Source organism: Lithobates pipiens, unplaced genomic scaffold, assembly GCF_037356315.1.
Source record: "Lithobates pipiens isolate NorthernLeopardFrog02 unplaced genomic scaffold, aLitPip1_a1.2 Scaffold_25, whole genome shotgun sequence".
NCBI lineage: Eukaryota > Metazoa > Chordata > Amphibia > Anura > Ranidae > Lithobates > Lithobates pipiens.
Window position 1 is genome coordinate 133,186,369 of NW_027507787.1, and position 21,900 is coordinate 133,208,268.

The 21,900-nt window shown below is 47.3% G+C and overlaps 1 pseudogene; it reads left to right on the forward strand.

Annotated features, from left to right (window-relative positions):
• The first annotated feature begins 14 nt into the window (after positions 1-14).
• On the forward strand, positions 15-21,557 carry LOC143929783 (protein KRI1 homolog pseudogene; annotated as a pseudogene).
• Positions 21,558-21,900: the final 343 nt, after the last annotated feature.

Here is a 21,900-nt window from a genome sequence, read left to right on the forward strand (position 1 = left end):
GACATACGGGAGCAGCATGGCAGAGCTGAAGATTAATCGGCAGTTCGCTGATCGCTATGAGCAGTACCGGGAGAAGGAGGAGCTGCAGAGGCTAAAGGATCGATATGGGGACAAAGGTGAAGAGGACCGTGGATCGTCCAGCTCGGCATCTGAAAGTGAGGATGAGCCGACCATTGATCCAGAAGTGGAGAGGGACTTTTATCGTACCCTGTCTCTGCTCAAAAAAAAAGATCCAAGGATATACCAAGAGGATGTCACTTTTTACAAAGAAACAGATCAGCCAGCTACCAGTCAGAGCAAATCCACCAAAGAAAAGCCCATGTATCTTAAATAGGGATGGCCGAACGGTTCGCCTGGCGGTCGGTTCACGGCGAATTTCGGCTGTTCGCGGTCCGCCCGATCGGCGGACTATTGCCGCTGTTCGCCCGGCGGACTTCCGTGTTAACTGTGTAAAAGATCTTTGACATATGATGACACATCCATCATGTGGAACAGGACAGCCAATTGAGACATTACAGCACATGGACACTTGGACATTCCCCCTAACATATAAATAGACCCGATCCGGCGGCCATTTTACATTCTTTCATATGTCACTATAGGGAGAGGTTGCTGTGTGGAGCAGGGAGAGACTGAAGTGACCCAAATTGCTATCCATTAGGTCCACAAAAGTTCTTTTAAGGACTGGTATAGTATAGGTGTAGTTCAGGATATAGGTTTGAGGCACTGCTATTCAAGTCATTGTTGCAGCAGCCTGTCTTTTGTCAGTGCTGAGAGGGGGACAGGACGCTGTGTGCAGCAGGGACAGTCAGTTTCATCATTAGCTGTTACTATTAGGTCCACAAAAGTCCTTTTCAGGACTGGTATGGTAAAGTAGTACAGGATATAGTTTTGAGTGCTATTCAAGTTATTGTTCCAGCAGCTTGTGTTTTGTCAGTTTAAATAGGGACAGACAGGAAGCTGTGTGTGGCAGCGAGGGACAGTCAGTTTAAACAGTAGCTGTTACTATTATCTCCACAAAGGTTATTTTCAGGACTGGTATGGTAATAGGCTTGTACACGTATAATATTCTTTCTTCCAAATATAAAAAGAATATTATACTTGACCGCTGCCCTTCTGCTGCAGTAGTCCTTTATTCATATAGGGACTGAGGTACAGTCTGCTAATCACAACCTACTAGTTGCACAAATGTCCTTCTAAGGATTGGTAAGGTATAGCGTACTAGAGTATATAGGGTTGAGTGAGGTACAGTCTGCTAATCCTTAAGGACTGGTATAGGTCCACAATATATAGGGTTGAGGTGCACTACTGCTGACTGCTGCCCTATTCTGCAGCAGTCCTTTATGAATATAGGGACTGAGGTACAGTCTGCTAATCACAACCTACTAGTTCCACAAAGGTCCTTCTAAGGACTGGTAAGGTATAGCGTACTAGAGTATATAGGGTTGAGTGAGGTACAGTCTGCTAATCCTTAAGGACTGGTATAGGTCCACAATATATAGGGTTGAGGTGCACTACTGCTGACTGCTGCCCTATTCTGCAGCAGTCCTTTATGAGTATAGGGACTGAGGTACAGTCTGCTAATCACAACCTACTAGTTCCACAAAGGTCCTTCTAAGGACTGGTAAGGTATAGTGTACTACAGTATATAGGGTTGAGTGAGGTACAGTCTGCTAATCACAACCTACTAGTTCCACAAAGGTCCTTCTAAGGACTGGTAAGGTATAGCGTACTAGAGTATATAGGGTTGAGTGAGGTACAGTCTGCTAATCCTTAAGGACTGGTATAGGTCCACAATATATAGGGTTGAGGTGCACTACTGCTGTCTGCTGCCCTATTCTGCAGAAGTCCTTTATCAGTATAGGGACTGAGGTACAGTCTGCTAATCACAACCTACTAGTTCCACAAAGGTCCTTCTAAGGACTGGTAAGGTATAGTGTACTACAGTATATAGGGTTGAGTGAGGTACAGTCTGCTAATCACAACCTACTAGTTCCACAAAGGTCCTTCTAAGGACTGGTAAGGTATAGCGTACTAGAGTATATAGGGTTGAGTGAGGCACAGTCTGCTAATCCTTAAGGACTGGTATAGGTCCACAATATATAGGGTTGAGGTGCACTACTGCTGTCTGCTGCCCTATTCTGCAGAAGTCCTTTATCAGTATAGGGACTGAGGTACAGTCTGCTAATCACAACCTACTAGTTTCACAAAGGTCCTTCTAAGGACTGGTAAGGTATAGTTTACTACAGTATATAGTGTTGAGTGAGGTACAGTCTGCTAATCACAACCTGCTAGTTCCACAAGGGTCCTTATAAGGACTGGTAAGGTATAACATACTAAAGTCTATAGGGTTGAGTGAGGTACGGTCTGCTAATCCTTAAGGACTGGTATAGGTCCACAATATATAGGGTTGAGGTGCACTACTGCTGACTGCTGTCCTATTCTGTAACAGTCCTTTATCAGTATAGGGACTGAGAGTTTTGTCACAGGGTCATTTAAAAAATAACAGACAGAGGAAGAGGCAGGCCCTTCCGCAGGGGTGGTAGGGGCAGGGCAGGAGCAACAGGCTTGAGCCAAAGTGGGAAATTGCAGAAGGTGCGTGCGATTACGTCAAAGGAAGCACCAGAATTGGTTGACTGGCTCACTCAGCCTTACTCTTCTGCACCCTCCTCATCCTCTCGATCTGCACTCTCTTCTTCACTCTCTGCTATGTGCACCCCCAAAGATACTACCACCAACAACGCCACCACCACCACCACCACATACATTCCGCTTGAGTCACAGGAATTATTTTCCGATCCATATCAAGACATTTCTGATGCGCAGCCACTCTTGGCATTGGATCAGGAAGAGGAGGTAGCAACAACCGCCACTCAGCAGTCTGACGACAGTACCCAGATCAGCCTAAGGAGGAGGTTGGTCCCCGGTGTTGCTGCCTACTCCGAGATCTCTACTTATAGCAGTGGGGAAGGTGACATTGATGATGACGTGTCTAGTGATGTCATGTGGGTGCCCACAAGAGAGGAAGAGGAGGGGAGTTCAGAGGGAGATATGGACCAGCAGATAGGGAGGAGAAGCAGGAATAACTTACATTGCACAGGAGGGGCAAAGCAGACTGCTAATGTATCAGGAGCGAGTCATCGACCATGTGCGGTCACATCTGGCGCTCCCAGGACGCCGGCACATGGCTCCGCAGTGTGGGCTTTTTTTAACGTGTCAGCTGCTGACAATAGTGTTGCCTTCTGCAATCTTTGCAGTCAACGCATTAGTCGCGGTAAGCCCAACACTCACCTAGGGACGACCGCCTTAAGAAGGCACATGAGCTGCCATCACCGAGCCCAGTGGGAGCAACGGAACACACAAAGCCACACTCCAGGCTCTCACCGTCCAGCCTCGTCTTCTACTTCTCCTTCTCCTCTCTCCTCACAATTGTCCTCCACTCCACCTTCCATCACGCCAAGCTCACGTTTTTCTGCAGGCTTCCGTGGGCCTAATGTTCAAGCGTAAAAAAATTATGACGCCAGATAACCCTCTTGCCCAACGGTTGATGGCTGGCTTGTCAGAACTGATAGCCCGCCAACTACTGCCATATAAACTGGTGGACTCGGAGGCCTTTCGAAAATTTGTGGCCATTGGAACACCACAATGGAAGGTCCCAGGAAGGAAGTATTTCTCAGAAGGGCATCCCAGAGCTATATGGCCATGTTCAGCGTTAAGTGAATGTATCTCTGGCACACAGTGTCGGTGCCAAGATACATCTGACCACAGACACATGGTTTAGCAAACACGGGCAGGGAAGGTATATCACTTTTACTGCCCACTGGGTGAACCTACTGACAGCCGTCAATCATGTAACCCATGGCACCTGTGTAGATTTGGTTTTACCGCCACGGATTGCATGCAGGCCTGGCTCTTCTTCTCCTCCTCCTCCTACTCCATCCTCCTCCTTCTCCTCCTCAGCTGATTTCTCCTTTTCCGCTGCTAGCGTCTCTTCCGCTGCGCTGGCCAAGCTCCCCAGAACCTATTCGACATGCCAGGTAAACCGTTGCCATGCCGATCTGCGTCTGTTGTGCCTGGAAGCCAAGAGCCACACTGGCCCGGCACTCCTTTCAGCTTTGCGTTCAGAGGCAGATCAGTGGCTAACACCGCTCAATTTGAAAGTTGGTAAAGTGGTGTGTGACAACAGTGCCAATCTGCTTAGCGCATTGAAACAGGGCAAAATTATGCACATGCCATGCATGGCACACGTCTTAAACTTGGTTGTGCAGCGATTCGTTGTCAAATACCCTGGGGTCCAGGACATCTTGCTGCAGGCAAGAAAAATCTCGGCCCATTTCAGAAGATCTTACATGGCCATGGCTCGCCTTGCTGACATTCAGCGGTGACACAATCGGCCGGTCAGAAGTCTTATTTGCGATTGCCCGACGCGATGGAACTCAACCTTCTATATGCTTGATAGGCTGCTCCAGCAGAAACGTGCAGTTAACGTCTACCTGTATGAACTCTGCGGCAGAACAGGTTCTGGGAGCTGGATTGTTTTTCACCGCGCCAGTGGCTGCTCATGCGTGACACATGCAGACTTCTGCGGCCATTTGAGGAGATCACCAAACTGGTCAGTCACAGCCATGGCGCCATCAGTGACACGGTACCTTATGCCTTCTTTATGGAGCGTGCATTGCATTGTGTCATTGATCAAGCTGTGGAGGAGCAGGAGCGGGAAGATGAGGAAGTCGCAATGCTGGATGAATTCCCAGGGGGGCTACTCTATCTGAGACAAGTGAACAACAGGAGTCTGAAGAGGAGTCAGAGGAGGATGGTGCCGGGGCGGATGAGGAGGAGCAAGAAGAGCATGCTTTAAACCTTTCTGGGATCCCTGTTGTTGTGCGTGGATGGGAAGAGGAGAATGAAGAGGACGACATTATCCTGGATGATGAGCAGGAGCCAGGCCACCACACACCACGCTTCCAGTTTAGTGCAAATGGGGGCCTTCATGCTCCAGTGTTTTTGTTTTTGTTTTTTTTAAATAAAATTTTATTGAACAAAGGCATACAACAAGTTGTACAAAAGTTGCAGGCTAATACTTTTCTCATTGAAACAGAAAAAAGATAAAGGCAGAAAATAAATAAAAACATTCAGGCAACTCGGGGTTTGATAACAACTAAGCAATTTGTATATAACAAAAAGGAGGATTCACCATTCCCCCAATAAGGGAGAAGGGGAAGCCTCCCCTGGATGGATCTGGTGGTCAGAAGATAACCTGGTGTGCAATATAAGAACAATCTACAAGGTAACATAGAGTATAGGTGTAATGCAGTACATAGGGGAGGAGGGGGGGGGGGGAGGTGCTGCACAGTTCCCGGCCGTCCATAAAAGACGATACATAAATGGGGCCCCATGTGAGGGGGAGATAGATAGGAGCACAGAGACACGCATGGTATGATTTCAGGTTGCAGCGATTGGCGCCGGTAATGCGTGACCCTTATAGATGAAGGAGTGGTCCTCAAGGTGGGCTCGTTCCTGGGGGGTGAGTTTTGAAGACACATATACAGTGGTGTGAAAAAGTGTTTGCCCCCTTCCTCATTTCCTGTTCCTTTGCATGTTTGTCACACTTAAGTGTTTCGGAACATCAAACCAATTTAAACAATAGTCAAGGACAACACAAGTAAACACAAAATGCAATTTGTAAATGAAGGTGTTTATTATTAAAGGTGAAAAAAAATCCAAACCATCATGGCCCTGTGTGAAAAAGTGATTGCCCCCCTTGTTAAAACATACTATAACTGTGGTTGTCCACACCTGAGTTCAATTTCTCTAGCCACATCCAGGCCTGATTATTGCCACACCTGTTCACAATCAAGGCATCACTTAAATAGGAGCTGCTTGACACAGTAAGGTCCACCAGAAGATCCTTAAAAGCTACACATCATGCCAAGACCCAAAGAAATTCAGGAACAATTGAGAAAGAAAGTAATTGAGATCTATCAGTCTGGAAAGGGTTATAAAGCCATTTCCAAAGCTTTGGGAATCCAGCAAACCACAGTGAGAGCCATTATCCACAAATGGCGAAGACATGGAACAGTGGTGAACCTTCCCAGGAGTGGCCGACCGCCCAAAATTACCCCAAGAGCGCAGCGACGACTCATCCAAGAGGTCACAAAAGACCCCACAACAACGTCCAAGGAACTGCAGGCCTCACTTGCCTCAGTTAAGGTCAGCGTTCATGCCTCCACCATCAGGAAAAGACTGGGCAAAAATGGCCTGCATGGCAGAGTTCCAAGGAGAAAACCACTGCTGAGCAAAAAGAACATCAAAGCTCGTCTCAATTTCTCCACAACACATCTTGATGATCCCCAAGACTTTTGGGACAACATTCTGTGGACCGATGAGACAAAAGTGGAACTCTTTGGAAGGTGTGTGTCCAAGTATATCTGGCGTAGAAGGAACACTGCATTTCATAAAAAGAACATTATACCAACAGTAAAATATGGTGGTGGTAGTGTGATGGTCTGGGGCTGTTTTGCTGCTTCAGGACCTGGAAGACTTGCCGTGATAAAAGGAACTATGAATTCTGCTGTCTACCAAGAGATCCTGAAGGAGAATGTCCGACCATCTGTTCGTGTACTCAAGCTGAAACGAACTTGGGTTCTGCAGCAGGACAATGATCCTAAACACACCAGCAAGTCCACCACCGAATGGCTGAAGAAAAACAAAATGAAGACTTTGGAGTGGCCCAGCCAAAGTCCTGACCTGAATCCTATTGAGATGTTGTGGTATGACCTTAAAAAAGCAGTTCATGCTCGAAAACCCTCTAATGTAACTGAATTAGGACAATTCTGCAAAGATGAGTGGGCCAAAATTCCTCCAGGACGCTGTAAAAGCCTCATTGCACGTTATCGCAAACGCTTGGTTGCAGTTGTTGCTGCTAAGGGTGGCCCAACCAGTTATTAGGTTTAGGGGGCAATCACTTTTTCACACAGGGCCATGATGGTTTGGATTTTTTTTTCACCTCTAATAATAAACACCTTCATTTACAAATTGCATTTTGTGTTTACTTGTGTTGTCCTTGACTATTGTTTAAATTGGTTTGATGTTCCGAAACACTTAAGTGTGACAAACATGCAAAGGAACAGGAAATGAGGAAGGGGGCAAACACTTTTTCACACCACTGTAAGTCCCATCTATTGTGGAAGCGAAGTTTGGCTTTGGCGTGCAGAAAGCTAGTGTTTAATTTGTCCCGAAAGAGGAGGTGCATGAGTTCTCTGTCCACTTGTGATACAGATGGTTTGTTCGTGGAAGTCCAGTTGGCCAGGATGTTTCTTCTGGCGAGTAACAAACAAAGCAAGGTCCATTCCTTGCCCAGAGGTGTGGAAGTAGCCGACCAAGGAAGCAGTTTGGGGTCCCAATGGCCAAAGATAAGGAGTAGCGGATCCTTGGGGATTTTCAAAAGTGTTATCTTGAAGATAAATGCCAAAATTTCATCCCAGAATGAGGAGATAACCAGGCAGGACCAGTAACGATGGGTAAGGGAAGGTCTCGGATGCTGGCAGAGAGGACACAAAGAGACCGCAGGTTGACCTGAGGGTGGGGAGTATAGAAAAGGAATGTGCGCTCGGTGTACAATTTTTAGTTGGGTTTCCCTCCAAATTTCATTTGGGACCAACTTGTAGACTGATTGTAGTCCTTGTAGGATCTTGTCCACAGTATCAACACTTGGAAAGTCTTTAGCCCAATTAGAAACCGAGAAAAGTTCCAAAGAGGGTGTAGTATTCAGCAATAGAGGTTTGTAGATATCTGAGATACCATAAGAGTCTTTATGGAGGAGTACATCAATGAACGAGGATTGGAATCTTGCGTGCTCTGCTCTGCATGTTTTCTGCATGAAACTGAGACATTGACCATAATGGAAAGCAGATGAATCCGGTAATGAAAACTTAACGGCTAGCTGGCGGAAGGAAAGTGTTCGACCAGAGTCCGGGTCACACAATGAGAAAAATGAGTCAAGGCCTTGTTGACGCCATGTATCATAGGGTTGGCGGTCCAGCCCCGGGGCAAAGGTCGGGTTGCCTTGTAACGGGAGATGCCTAGATATGTAGGGAGACAGCTTAAGGCTCTTTCGTGTTTCTCTCCAGGCAATGGCCGTGTCTCGCAGTAAAAGGTTGTGTTGCAATGACGGATCCAATTGTTTCCATTTGCAGTGGAGAAGTGCAGCTAGGGAGTAAGGATGGGTCATTTCCGCTTCTAGTGAATAGTTGGAGCAGCGGGATTTTTGGGATATCCAGTCCAAACCTACCCTTAAAAGACATGCCAAATTGTACATTCTGAGATTGGGAAGACTAATACCCCCTTCGCTCCTAGGAAGGTGAAGTTTAGGAAAGGCAATGCGAGGCCTCTTACCTCGCCACAGGAATTTGGAAATTGATGAGTTTAAAAGTTTAACATCCTTATGCCTGAGGAGTAAAGGTATCGTCTGAAGGGGATACAGAAGGCGAGCAAAACTAACCATTTTTACCAGGTGACACCTTCCCAAGAGCGAAAGAGGCAGATCCATCCAGTTATCTAGTTCCTGCATAAGTTTAGTAAAGAGGGGGGGGTAGTTCAAGTGATAAAGAGATGAGGGGAGCTTTCCTATCCTAATGCCCAAGTAAGTGATATGGGTGTTAGCTACCTTAAAAATAGAGTGGTTTGCCCATGTCGGAGGTGGAAGGGAACCCAAAGGGAGTATTTCGCTCTTGGAGTAATTAATACGCAATCCCGAGCACTGCCGGAATCGGTCAAATATGGATTTGATCGTGGGCATGTCTGAGGAGGGGTTGGCAGAAAATATCAAAACGTCGTCGGCAAAGAGGGAGGTTCGTAACTCATGTGACCCGACTCTGATTCCGTGCAGCGGTGCATTATATGTCAAGTGTCTGGATAATGGCTCTAACGCTAGGTTAAAGAGAAGTGGGGACAGGGGGCAGCCCTGTCGGGTCCCCTTATGTAGCCGGAACTCATCAGACAGAAGGCCGGCGGCCACCAGTCTGGCTGCAGGGGAGGTGTACATGGAGCTGATCAGGTGCAGAAAAGGTCCGGTGAAGCCCATATCCCCAGTACCATGGAAAGCCATTCAAAATTAACATTATCAAATGCCTTTTCGGCGTCCAGAGTAATAATAGCCAGATCGCTGGTTGGATGACATCTAGCATATTCTAATGCCATCATCACCTTCCTGATATTTATAGTTGCCGTTCTGCCCTTGACAAAGCCTGACTGAGCGGAATGGATCAGGGAGGGGATGATGTCGGCCAGCCTATTGGCTACTATTTTAGAAAGAATTTTGACGTCAAGATTAAGGAGCGAGATGGGTCTATATGACCCAGGCTCTTGCGGGTCTTTACCCTTTTTTTCTAACAACTTAATAATTGCTTGGTTACCTGACGGGAGATAGGGGCCACCAGACCATATATGTTGATAAACAGCAGCCAGAGTCGGAGTTAGAAGAGTATTCAAGGATTTATAGAACTCGCCTGATAAACCACCAGCCTGGGGCTTTGGAGGAGGCTAGCTTACGGATCGTGGCAGATATCTCTGAAGGGGAAATGGGGGCGTTTAACGAGTCGAGTTGAGAGGGAGATATTCGAGTCAGGCGCGTACCATCAAGAAAATCGCGAGCAGTGGGTCGATCAATGGGGTCCGCCGCATACAGAGAGGTATAAAAGCGGAGCATTGCCGCATTTATGCCCTTCGGAGTAGACATGACCGTGCCGTCGGGGTTGCGTAGCGACGATATGACCGTGGGACGGTAGGGTCCCTTGCACAATCTGGCAAGAAGCTTGCCAGCTTTGTTGCCAAATTTATGTAACGTGGCGTCGAAGTGGGCCCTTTTAGTGGTTTCCAATGTTTCAGCCCAAGTGTCAAATGACTGTTTAGCTGTGTGCCAAGCTTCGCGATTTTCAGGGGAGTTTAAGTTAGAGAGCGCCCGCTGGGCCAGATGTAGTCTGGAACTGGAAGCTTTGTATTGGGACTGGGCGTGTTTCTTGAAAGAGGAGGCATACGAGATAATGCGTCCCCTAAGGAACGCCTTACCTGCATCCCAGAACAAGTGCGGGTTGTCGACATGTGTTGCGTTTGTTTGCGAGTATGATGCCCACTCTTTCAACATGTAAGTTTGAAAATCTGCATTGTGCTGTAAGAAGGAGGGGAAGCGCCAAATTCTGGGATTAGGGTGTAAGCCGGGGGTGTCTAGGGTCACTGATATCGGAGCATGGTCTGATATGGCTATGTCATGGATTTCCGCCGTCGGAAGGAAAGGGATTAAATCGTCAGAGCCAAAAAAATAGTCAATCCTAGAGAAGACATTGTGTGGATAGGAATAAAAGGAAAATTCCCGGTCGGTCGGGTGGTGTAGTCGCCAGATGTCATGGAGGTGGAGGGATTCCATAGTCAGCGCCAGGGTCGTGGGAGTGATAACAGTCGAGCAAAGTATAGGGCGGGGGGGGGAGGACTTGTCGTCTGCCGGGTGAGCAACAGAATTAAAGTCACCCCCTACCAGATGTGGGAGGTGTGGGAAGCGCAGAAGCCAACTGGTCAGCGTGCCAAAAAAGGATTTTGTGGGACTATTAGGAGCATAAACATTTGTAATAGCAAGTTCCTTAGTCCCTATGAGGGCCCTGATAGTGAGGAGTCTGCCCTGATGATCTGTGTCAGTAGAAAGGATCTTACAAGGGAGATTCTTATTGATAAGAATAAGAACCCCTGCTTTTCGACCCACAGCTTCAGCGCCCGCCACCTCACCTACCCAGAGCTTTCTCATCCGGACAAAGTCCGATGAAGAGAGATGGGTTTCCTGTAGCAGTGCTACGTCAGTCTTGAGTCTCTTGAGGTGACGCAGTACCTTCATGCGTTTGTTGGGGGAACGGAGCCCTTTAACGTTCCACGATACTACTTGTAGCATGGTGAATCGTTAAGTGCAGTGATAGCGGGAACAGATAATACCATGTGTTCGGGAGGACCCGGGACATAAAACAGCAGGAGCTGCGCTCCAGAGAAGGCCAGGATAAACCTTGGTAGAATGACAGCAAGGGGGAATACATCAGGTACAAGTGCAGCTGTATAAGAAGGGGGAAGGAAGGGACGGGGAAGGGAGTGGCAAACAGGCCAACCAAAACAACTCACTGTGAACTTCACTTTTTTCCGCATGGGGGGTCACTGTGTAGACCAGCTCCCAGAACCAGGCCATCGAACTGATATAATTATGGCTGCCCTAGAGAAGGAAATATGGCCCGCCGTCACCCCAGGCAAAGGCCAGAACGAAATGAGATGGTCCACACAGAAGACCCCACAAGGGGAACCAGTGATTGTAACCTGAAAAAAGGAATTGAGAGGCTACACACAAATATTGAGAGAGGAGGAATAAAATAAGATACATGCAGTTCTAATAATACAATAACAAAACATCCATGGGCCAAGGGCCCATGGGCCATGGTGTAGACATATGAACAGATAATGCAGCGCCCAGAGCCAGTCACGGCCCTGGGCAAATAATACCTTATGAGTGCGCACAGCGCGCGGGTGGACCAGGATGAGAGTAAGTCAATACAGGAGCCACTTCCACCAGGTGGAAATGGGTGGTAGGTAAAGCTGTGTCCCTAAAAAAGAAGGGAGACCAAAAAAAGAAAAACACGGTCCAAGTGTTCATCAACGAGCATTTAAAGCGTGGGGGGCAGGACCTGAGGCCCTGAAGCGCTTGGGGGAGTCCTTCCGTGGGCTCCTCTGGTCAAGAGCTCTATTGACAGGGGCTGCCTTGGGAGCCGGGCTCAGTGGAGGACCCGAACGTAGCGATTTCAGAAAACGCGAGGCATCATCGGGGTCTTGAAAGGAGAGTTGTTCTCCGTTGGGTGCTTTGATCCGTAGAATTGCCGGAAATGCAAGAGTGAATTTCAACTGCCGTTGGAATAGTTCCGTACAGATATGTTGAAAAGCCTTCCTCTTCTTAGAGACATCCACTGAATAGTCAGCAAAAATCAGGATTTTGACTCCATCAATTTGAAGCGATCTGGACTGACGATACTGCTGCAAAATGGAGGCTTTGTCTGCGTAATTTAGATATTTAGCAATTATCAGGCGTGGGGACTTGCGGTCCGAGTTCGGCGCCCCCACACGATGTGCTCGTTCCACGACGAAGGGTCCCCCCAGGCCCAGGGCCTCCGGGATGCGGTTTGCGCACAGGTCTGATAGGGCAGAATGGTGGAGCGACTCTGGAATACCAACAAAACGCAGGTTGCTCCTCCTGGACCTATTCTCGAGGTCATCAAGTTTTTCCAAAATAAATTTGTTGGTTCTGTCCTGGGCTTGTTCCAGGGACTGCGTTTGGTATAATTCTTCCTCTAATGTAGAGATGCGACTTTCAGCCTCATTAAGTCTGGATGCATGTTCCCCAAGTTGGGCCTGAATTTTATGCATGCCCAGGGCGACAGCTTTTTCAACAGAGGCCGCTATCATAGGGGAGAGGAGAGCAGCCACGGCTTGTGCCAGATGCTCAGTCTGTGGGTCTTGCAGCTGTGGGGATGGCAAGGCATGTAGCATGGCCGCAGGTGCTACAGGCCCAGGTACTTGCGTGGAGGCAGGTGGATGCATGGGAGGGGGTGTCTTGGAGGCCGTCTGGCCTTGCGCTGGGTCTCCTACCTCCATCGCTGGTGTCTGCTCCTCCAGGTAGGCCGCGCTGGCTGGAGCGGGGGCCGAAGCGGTGTAGGCCGAAGCCGGGGCCTCGATTTGCGGCGCGGCCTGCCGCGCGGCGGCGGCCGCGTACGAACGCGGCCCGGTTTTTTCAACGAACCGGTCCATCGTGGAGCCGGTATCGTGGGGAGGATGGCTGGCCGGTGTAACGGGCGTAAATGCCTGATTTAGAGCAGATTTGAAGGCCGGTCTGCGGGAGCTGTGTGGCGGGACAGCTACTCCATACGGCGCCGGAACCGGAAGTGCTCCAGTGTTTTAATAGGGACCCCCGTATAAAAAGCATAAGGGTCAAGGACCAGTACTGGGTGGCAACATACTTAGACCCCCGGTACAAACACAAAATGGCGGAAATGTTACCACCGTCACAGAGGGCTGTCAGAATGGAGCACTTCCAGGCCTTGCTTCGAGAAATGATGCATTCTGCTTTTGCGTGCGCTGGCAGAGGAGCAATTCCCACTCCTAGAGAAGGAGTTGTGGGTACCAATCCAACAGCAACTGCAAGAAGAGGCCGGTTTGAAGATGTGTTGGTGACTTCTGATATGAGGTCATTCTTTCAGCCGACCCATCGACAGGTGTCATCCGGATCCAGCATCAGGGAACGCCTAGACCGTCAGGTGTCCGACTACATCGGGTTAACGGCCGATGTGAACGCTCTGAGGAGTGATGAACCCCTGGACTACTGGGTGGGCAGGCTTGACCTCTGGCCAGAGCTTGCCCAATTTGCAATCGAACTGTTGGCTTGCCCCTCATCCAGTGTCCTGTCCGAAAGGACGTTGAGCGCAGCAGGGGGGATCGTGACCGATAAGCGTACTCGCCTAGCTCACAACAGTGTTAACTACCTCACATTTATAAAAATGAATGAGGCATGGATCTCAGAGGAATTCAACACATGTGACCAGTAGACCATGTATATGTCTATAAATAATTTTTTTAATCGAGCACACAGATCTTCTTTCTTCATTTGGCTCACTTCCTTGTCCAAAAAAAGCACACTGTACTATATGCCCGTACCCTCCTGTTTGAAGAGGTTGAGCGGTGTCATATTTTTGGGGCCCAGCAGCAAGTTGCTGGTATCAGTGCTGCTGTTAGTGCTCTCTATCTCGGTGCTAGTGTCAGTGCACTCTATCACGGCGCTGGTGTCAGATCACTCTATCACAGTGCAGGTGTCAGTGCTCTATATCACGGTGCTGGTGCTGGTGATCATCTCCTGCACCCTCTTCTTTGCCTACCCTGACCTTCCCTTGCTTCCATTGTCTCAAGAGTCCTGAATTGTCAGAATTTCACATATAAAAAAAGAATGCTTGTAGTTGTCGATCCCAGATTCACCTCATACATGTGTTATGTCATTGGCCATGTGGTGGGACTATGTGTGCACAGCTAGTAATTATTTTGTGGCTGCAAATATGACCTGTAGGTTTGTAAAGTTCATCATCCCTGTGCTGTGCTGACTTCCTCCTGGGGCTGTACCTCTGCTGTGCATATTATGAGGGGCTCCCACCATCCCTGTGCTATGCTGACTTACTCCTGGGGCTGTACCTCTGCTGTGCATATTATGAGGGGATCCCACCATCCCTGCGCTGTGCTGACTTCCTCCTGGGGCTGCTTATTATGAGGGGCTCCCACCATCCCTGTGCTATGTTGACTTAATCCTGGGGCTGTACCTGTGCTGTGCATATTATGTGGGGCTCCCACCATCCCTGTGCTATGCTCACTATGAGGGGCTCCCACCATCCCTGTGCTATGCTGACTTCCTCCTGGGGCTGCTTACGGTGCAGGTGTCAGTGCTGTATATCACGGTGCTGGTGTCAGTGCTGTATATCACGGTGCTGGTGTCAGTGCTTTATGTCACGCTGCTGATGTCAGTCTCTCTATCACGGTGCTGGTGTCAGATCACTCTATCACGGTGCAGGTGTCATTGCTGTATGTCACGCTGCTGATGTCAGTGCTCTCTATCATGGTGCTGGTGTCAGATCACTCTATCACGGTGCAGGTGTCATTGCTGTATGTCACGCTGCAGGTGTCATTGCTGTATGTCACGCTGCTGGTGTCAGATCACTCTATCACGGTGCAGGTGTCATTGCTGTATGTCACGCTGCTAATGTCAGTGCTCTCTAGAGGTCAACCGATATGGGTTTTTCTCTGGCCGATGCCGATGCCGATATTTAGAAATTGTGGCGGCCGATGGCCGATATATGATGCAGATTTTTTTGGGCCGATATGTTAGGCCGATTTTTTATTTATTTTTTCCTTTTTTTTTTCCCCCCTTCATCTCATAAAATCTAAGTTGGTACTGTGGACTATTGCTCTTCATTGGAAGTCCCCGTCTATACCATTAGCACAGGTTCTCACTCGTATTGATCAGGTAATGCTGTCTGAAAAGATCTTTCACACTCTGCATGACACTGAACACATCTATGACCTTAAGTGGAACCCATGGTTCCTATTTCGTTTACTGAAGTGATCGCACCTTAGGTTTTTCATTTTGCTTCTCTTTTCTGTTTGCATTTTCTCCTCTTTTTCCTTTGTTTCTCTCTGCTCTCTCTCCCCCTTCTCCCTGCCATGATCTCTCTTTTATAATTGGGTTATGATGGTCAGCTCGTTTAACTTGTCATTCTCCTTACTTTTTTGACTGATGGTTGGAATATAAGACCCATACAGTTAATCATTTCTCTGTGGTTTGTCCTGCAGGTTTCTGTTATGTGTTTATCACCTTTTGGCAGTGGCGGAATTATAGGGGTCGCTGCGATCGCCAAGGCGACCGGGCCCCGTGCTGCAGGGGGGCCTTCAGGGCCCCCCTGTATATCTGAAGGAGCGGGCGGCTGTGACCGAGCTCCCCGATCTTCAGCCGAAGTGTAATCGGCACTGTGCGCTGTGCGGGGAGCTCAGAGTCATCACACTGCTTGTAACTAAAGTGAAAGCAGTGTGTGCTCTTTGTCTCCCCCTACAGTGCAGTACCCGGCAGGAAGAGGTAAGATAAAGCACTGCCGTTTTTGAACAGACTTTATGTGTGTGTGCATTTGTGTGTGTGTGTATGTGTGTGTGCATTTGTGTGTGTGTGTGTGTGTATGTATGCGTGTATGTGTATGTGCATGTGTGTAGATGGCGAGCGGGCAGGGGGGGCACACGTTTAATGGCACAGTTGTAGCATTTGAGGGCACAGTGGCAGCGTTTGGCACAGTGGTTGCAATTGATTGCACAGTGGCAGTGTTTGAGGGCACAGTGGCAGCGTTAAATGGGCACAGTGGCTGCAGTTGATGGCACAGTGGCAGTGTTTGATGGCACAGTGACAGCTTTTGATGGCACAGTGGCTGCAATTGATGGCACAGTGGCTGCAATTGATGGCACAGTGGCAGCGTTAAATGGGCACAGTGGCAGTCTTTAATGGCACAATGGCAGCGTTAAATGGGCACGGTGGCAGCGTTTGATGGCACGGTGGCAGCGTTTGATGGCACGGTGGCAGTGTTTGACGGCACGGTGACAGCGTTTGATGGCACGGTGACAGCGTTTGATGGCACGGTGGCAGCGTTTGACGGCACGGTGACAGCGTTTGACGGCACGGTGACAGCGTTTGACGGCACGGTGACAGCGTTTGATGGCACAATGACAGCGTTTGATGGCACAGAGGCAGCGTTTGTTGGGCACAGTAGCAGCGTTTGGGCACAGTGGTTGCATTTGAGGGTACAGTGGCAGCGTTTGACGGCACAGTGGCTGCATTTGATGATTTGGTTTATAAAAATTTTTGTGCCCCCCAAAAATTTTGAGCACGAGCCACCGCTGTTTAGATGTATTTATGCACATTTTATGTATCTGCGTTTAATCCTGCCCCCCCTTCCCATATTAGAGCTGGGCGATTTTCTAAAAAAAAAAAATGTTGTCATTTAAAAAAAAAAAACTCAATTCACAAATCGAATCCAGTTTTTTTTTATGGACACCGCGCCAGTCCTGAGGAGCTGCATGCAGGAGTTTTTAGGTGAGGCCGTGGCTTCGTCCTAGTCCGCAGGTCCGGCCTCGCGGGCTAGGCCGAAGCCACTGCCTCACCTAAAAACTCCTGCATGCAGCTCCTCAGGACCGGTGCGGTGTCAGCACTGATCCTGGTGAAAAAATAAATATCTAAAAAAAAACTATTTGCTGAAAATTTTAATCGATTTGACCTCTCAACTCAAATCAAGATTCAAATCGATTTTTTTCCCCAGCCCTACTCCATATGTGTACAATCAGAACTGTTTTTTTTTTCTTGCTTGTTCAAAGTAGCAGCAAAAAAAATGCTATTACTCTGAAAAGCGATCTGTGCTCAGATCGCTTTCAGAGGCATTTGACAGCTGGTAAAGGGGCAATATGTTGCCTCCTGACCACCTGTTTTAATCCCTTAATGTGATTGTAAAGGTTTTTTTTTTTTTTTTTTAATAACAAACATGTTATACTTACCCTCACTGTGCAGCTCGTTTTGCACAGAGTGGCCCCGAACCTTGTATTCTGGGGTCCCTCGTGGCTCTCGTGGCTCCTCCTCTTATCAGACAACCCCCTAGGAGAAGCGCTCTCCCGGGGGGGGGGTTACCTTGCAGGCGCCCCCGACGCCCGCCTCATTGGATTTTATTAACAGCAGTGGGAGCCAATGGTTGAGCTGCTATCAATCTATCCAATCAGGAGCCGAGAACCCCGGGCAAAGGAAGAGCGCATCTCCACCTGGTGAAGTTCCAGGGCTCAGGTAAGTAAAAAGGTGGGGGCTGGGGTTCCGATGACTGCCAGGTGTTTTTTCACCTTAATGCATAGGATGAATTAAGGTGAAAAAACACAAGGGTTTACAACCCCTTAAATGCATCATCACTATGCTGCAACTGCATGCAATGCACACAGTTGCAGGGTGGTTGCAGTGCAGCCCCATTCACCTAGGGATGTACTTAAAGGGTGCCCTGACTGGAAAAAGCTTGAGAAACACCGACATAGAGGAACCCATCTCTCCATTTTCCTCTTGCAGCCGCTGAATGCCTGTGGAAGGGAGAGGTGGAGAAGCGGCGGCAAATGGAGAAATTGGTTCCTTTACATGTAGCCACCCACTTGCAACCGGGTTCTGTTGTTCCGCCACCAAACTCGGAGTAAAGGGCCCTGTCAGGGGGGCCCTTCATGGTTTCTTGCATCGGGGCCCTGAAGGTTCTAGTTACGCCACTGCCTTTTGGTAACCTGGTCTTCCATCATTTTATGCCAATGTTGAAATATGATTCTTTTTGCTGACTTTGTATTTCTGTTAATAACTTTAATAAAACCTTTTTTGAAAACAAAAAATAAATAAAATCTAAGTTGGACACCTTTCACACTGGGGCGTTTTTCAGGCGATTTTGAGCTAAAAATAGCGCCTGTAAATTGCCTTCAAAACGGCTCCCCTACAGTCTGTGTGAAAGCCTGAGTGCTTTCACAATGAGGAGATGCGCTGGCAGGACGTTAAAAAAAAATTCTGCAAGTAGCATCTTTGGAGAGGTGTAAACCGCTCCTCCACCACTCCTGCCCATTGAAATGAATGGTCACCACTGCTGAAGCACATGCAATGTGATTTTGCAGCAGTGCTTCACTGCCCCGCTAGCAGCCGAATAGCGGGGCTAAAATGACGGTAAAAACTATTTATTAAATACACAAAAACAGGTACTCAAAACTTTTGGACGAAAAAAAAAAGGGGCTAACTTGTGTTTGAAAGATTTCTGCGCAAATACCGCTTCACATAAAATATTGCAACAACCGCTATTTTATTCCCTAGGGTCTCTGCTAAAAATATATATATAATTTTTGGGGCTTCTGAGTGATTTTCTAGCAGAAAATACTGGATTTTTACTTGTAAGCAACAAGTGTCAGAAAAGATTTAGTCTTTAAATGGTTAAACTGAGAACTTCTACACAGGGAGTTCAGCCCATTGAAGAAGAAACATTTGATCTTTTCTTGGCAGCCTGCCCAGAAAGGAGGAAAGTCCTTCACTGATGTCTTCAGGCAACTTACATTGGCTTCTATTACAGAAGTCTTTTGCAAGTCACGCTGAACATGTAATCGACTTTTTTATCAGCACAATCGGCCGATGACGATTAATTAAAAAATGACAAATATCGGCCGATATATCGGTAGACCTCTAGTGCTCTCTATCACGGTGCTGGTGTCAGATCACTCTATCACGGTGCAGGTGCATTGCTGTATGTCACGCTGCTGATGTCATTGCTCTCTATCACGGTGCGGTTGATCATCTCCTGCACCCTCTTCTTTGCCTACCCTGACCTTCCCTCTCCTCCATTGCCTTCATGCGCTCCACAGTCCTGAATTGTCACAATTTCACATATAAAAAAATAATGCTTGTAGTTGTCGATCAAAGATTCACCTCATACATGTGTTATGTCATTGCCCATGTGGTGGGACTATGTGTGCACAGCTAGTAATTATTTTGTGGCTGCAAATTTGACCTGTAGGTTTGCAAAGTTCGCCTCCCATTGAAGTCAATGGGGCCCGCCGCGAACGTTACGGTTCGCGAACAATCGGCTGCATTCGCGAAACGTCCCGTCGGAAGTTCGTCCATCACTAATCTTAAAGGAGAAGGAAGGAAAATATGAGGATGAAGAAAGCTCAGATGGAGAAGAAGTCCTATTACAAGATCAGAGGTCTTGATCCCCAACATACCTAGAGGAACAGAGGCAGATCAAAGAAAGTTTTCGACCATTTGTTGAGGACAGTGACAATGAAGAGGATGATGGCACCACAGCTAATCTTCTTAACCAAACCAATGAAAACCAAAAAAGAACAGGAGGAGGAGGAAGAGGAATACATTGCATGGCTGAAAGGGCAGAAAGACATAGAAGGGAAAGAAGATCTGAAGGAAATGAGTTATCTGAAGGCATACTGGACTGATCCTTCCCTGGATGAAGGAGAGAAGTTTCTGAGAGATTATATTCTAAATAAAGAATATGTGGAGTCTGAATCTGATGAAGACGAGGAATGCCCCCCAGCACTGGAGGAAGCGCCACATGTCTCCGATTCTGAGGACGAAGGGGAACTTTTCTTGAAGAAACAAGAAGATTTTGAAAGAAAATATAACTTCCGATTTGAAGAGCCAGACTCTGATTTGATTAAAACTTTTCCTAGAACCATCGCTCAGTCAGTGAGAAGGAAAGATGATCGGAGAAAGATGAAACAAGAAGAGATAAAGGAGAGAAAAAAAAAGGATAAAGAGAAGAAGGAGGAAGAGCTGAAGCAGCTGAAGAACCTGAAGAGGAAGGAGCTGCAGGACAAGTTGCATAAGCTGCGAGAGCTGATGGGAGATCAGAATCTTGGAGTTACTGAGGAAGACCTGCTGGAAGATTTTGACCCAGAAAAACATGACCAGATTATGCATAAATGCTTTGGGGATGATTATTATGGAGGATCAGAAGCCACAGTTTGATGATGAAGAGGAGTTGGATGGAGAGTGGAACTGGGATAACTGGACTGGAGCAGAAGGTGAGGAGGGGGCTGGTGAGGACAAGTGTGATGAGGGAGAAGATGATGCCGAACTTCATTGCGATGATCCAAACTTTGTGATGGATGCAGACTCCAACCCTCAAGAAGCTCCTGCCCATCACGTAAAGAAAGAAAGCGGCTACGGCTCGAAAGAGAGAAGAACGCCAAGAGGAGAAAGAAGTCTGTGTTTGCTGAAGCTGTGAGCAAAGACAAACCTGTATTTAATCCAGATGATAAAACATTCCAGGAATATGTAGAAGAGTATTACAAGCTAGACTATGAGGATATTGTGGATGATCTGCCGTGTCGATTCAAGTATCGGCAGGTGCTTCCTTGTGACTTTGGACTCAGCACTGAGGAGATCCTGAAGGCAGATGACAAGGAACTGAACAGATGGTGTTCACTAAGGAAGACTTGTATGTACAGATCTGACAAAGACGACCTTTATGATCAAAATACCTTCAGTCAGAAAGCACAGAATCTGTGGAAGAAACAGCAAATCCTGAAGTCCATTATCGAGAGTGATGAAAACTCAGAATCTACAATGGCCTCGAAGTCAAAATTAGGAAAGAGACGCAGAGATAAACTGAAGAGTCAATCAGAAGAGAGGACGTTGGCATTCAAATCTTCTGAAACTGAACCAACAATTCAGCTGGACCTGGGTCAGAAAAAATCTACATACATGAAAGGTTCACAGACATCGGAGATGGGAGAGAAACCAGCTTCTGCCAAAACAGAGCTGGAAAAACAATCTTTGTCCAAGGGGGTCATGGTGAAGAAAGGATTAAGGACAAGCTAAATGCCAACAGTATACCTGCAGCAAAGAAAGCCAAGGTTAAAGTACCGAAAGCAGCAGTAAATGAAAGAACAAAGAATAAGTCAAGTCCCAACAGTATGCCAAGAGGGAAGAAAGACTCTGACAAGGATGAACAACTGAAGGCAGCAGCGAATCAAAGCACCAACAGCAAGCCAAGTGTCAACGTTATACGGCAGAAAAGGAAGACACTGTCAAGGATAAAGTACCAAAAGCTGCAGGGAATAAAAGCAACAAGAGCAAGCCAAATGCCAACCATATTCTAGCAGAGAAGAAAGACTCTGCCAAGGCTGAAATGCTGGAGGCAAAAGTGAATGACCTGTGTCTGAAAGAAAAGAAGAATAAACTAAAACATAAAGCTGGACATCTTTTAGGTGCCATGGTGCGAATGGGTGGGAGAGAATTTAGTGGGCAGAGACTGCGGGCATATGGCTTGAACCCCAAGAAGTTGCGATATAGGTAACTGGGCAGAGAAAGGAGGAAGATGAAGGAAAAACACCAGAAGAAAACCACCAGGAGGACTAAATACAGAACTTTTAACACCACAAACACAAATTTATCATAGAACCCAATTTATAAAGCGTTATTCCCTCAGATAAATCATAAATAAATCAGTTTTTCATAAGTAACAATAAAAAAAAAAAAATGGGACATACATTTTGTTATTTTAGTTGATATTTGGTTAACTGACAGGGGAACCAAAAAACGTAGCAGATGGACCACAATGCAATGTAGGGGACCAGATATCTCACACATATGGTTGTGTGCAGATGTGAAGATTTTGCATGAGGCTATAGATTAAACAAACTTCACACTCATGCTTTGTGAAGACTCAAACCAAGTCCCTTATCCCTTTCTAGATAAATCTTTGTCTGCTCCCTCCACAAATCCAATTAAGTTGACATTTA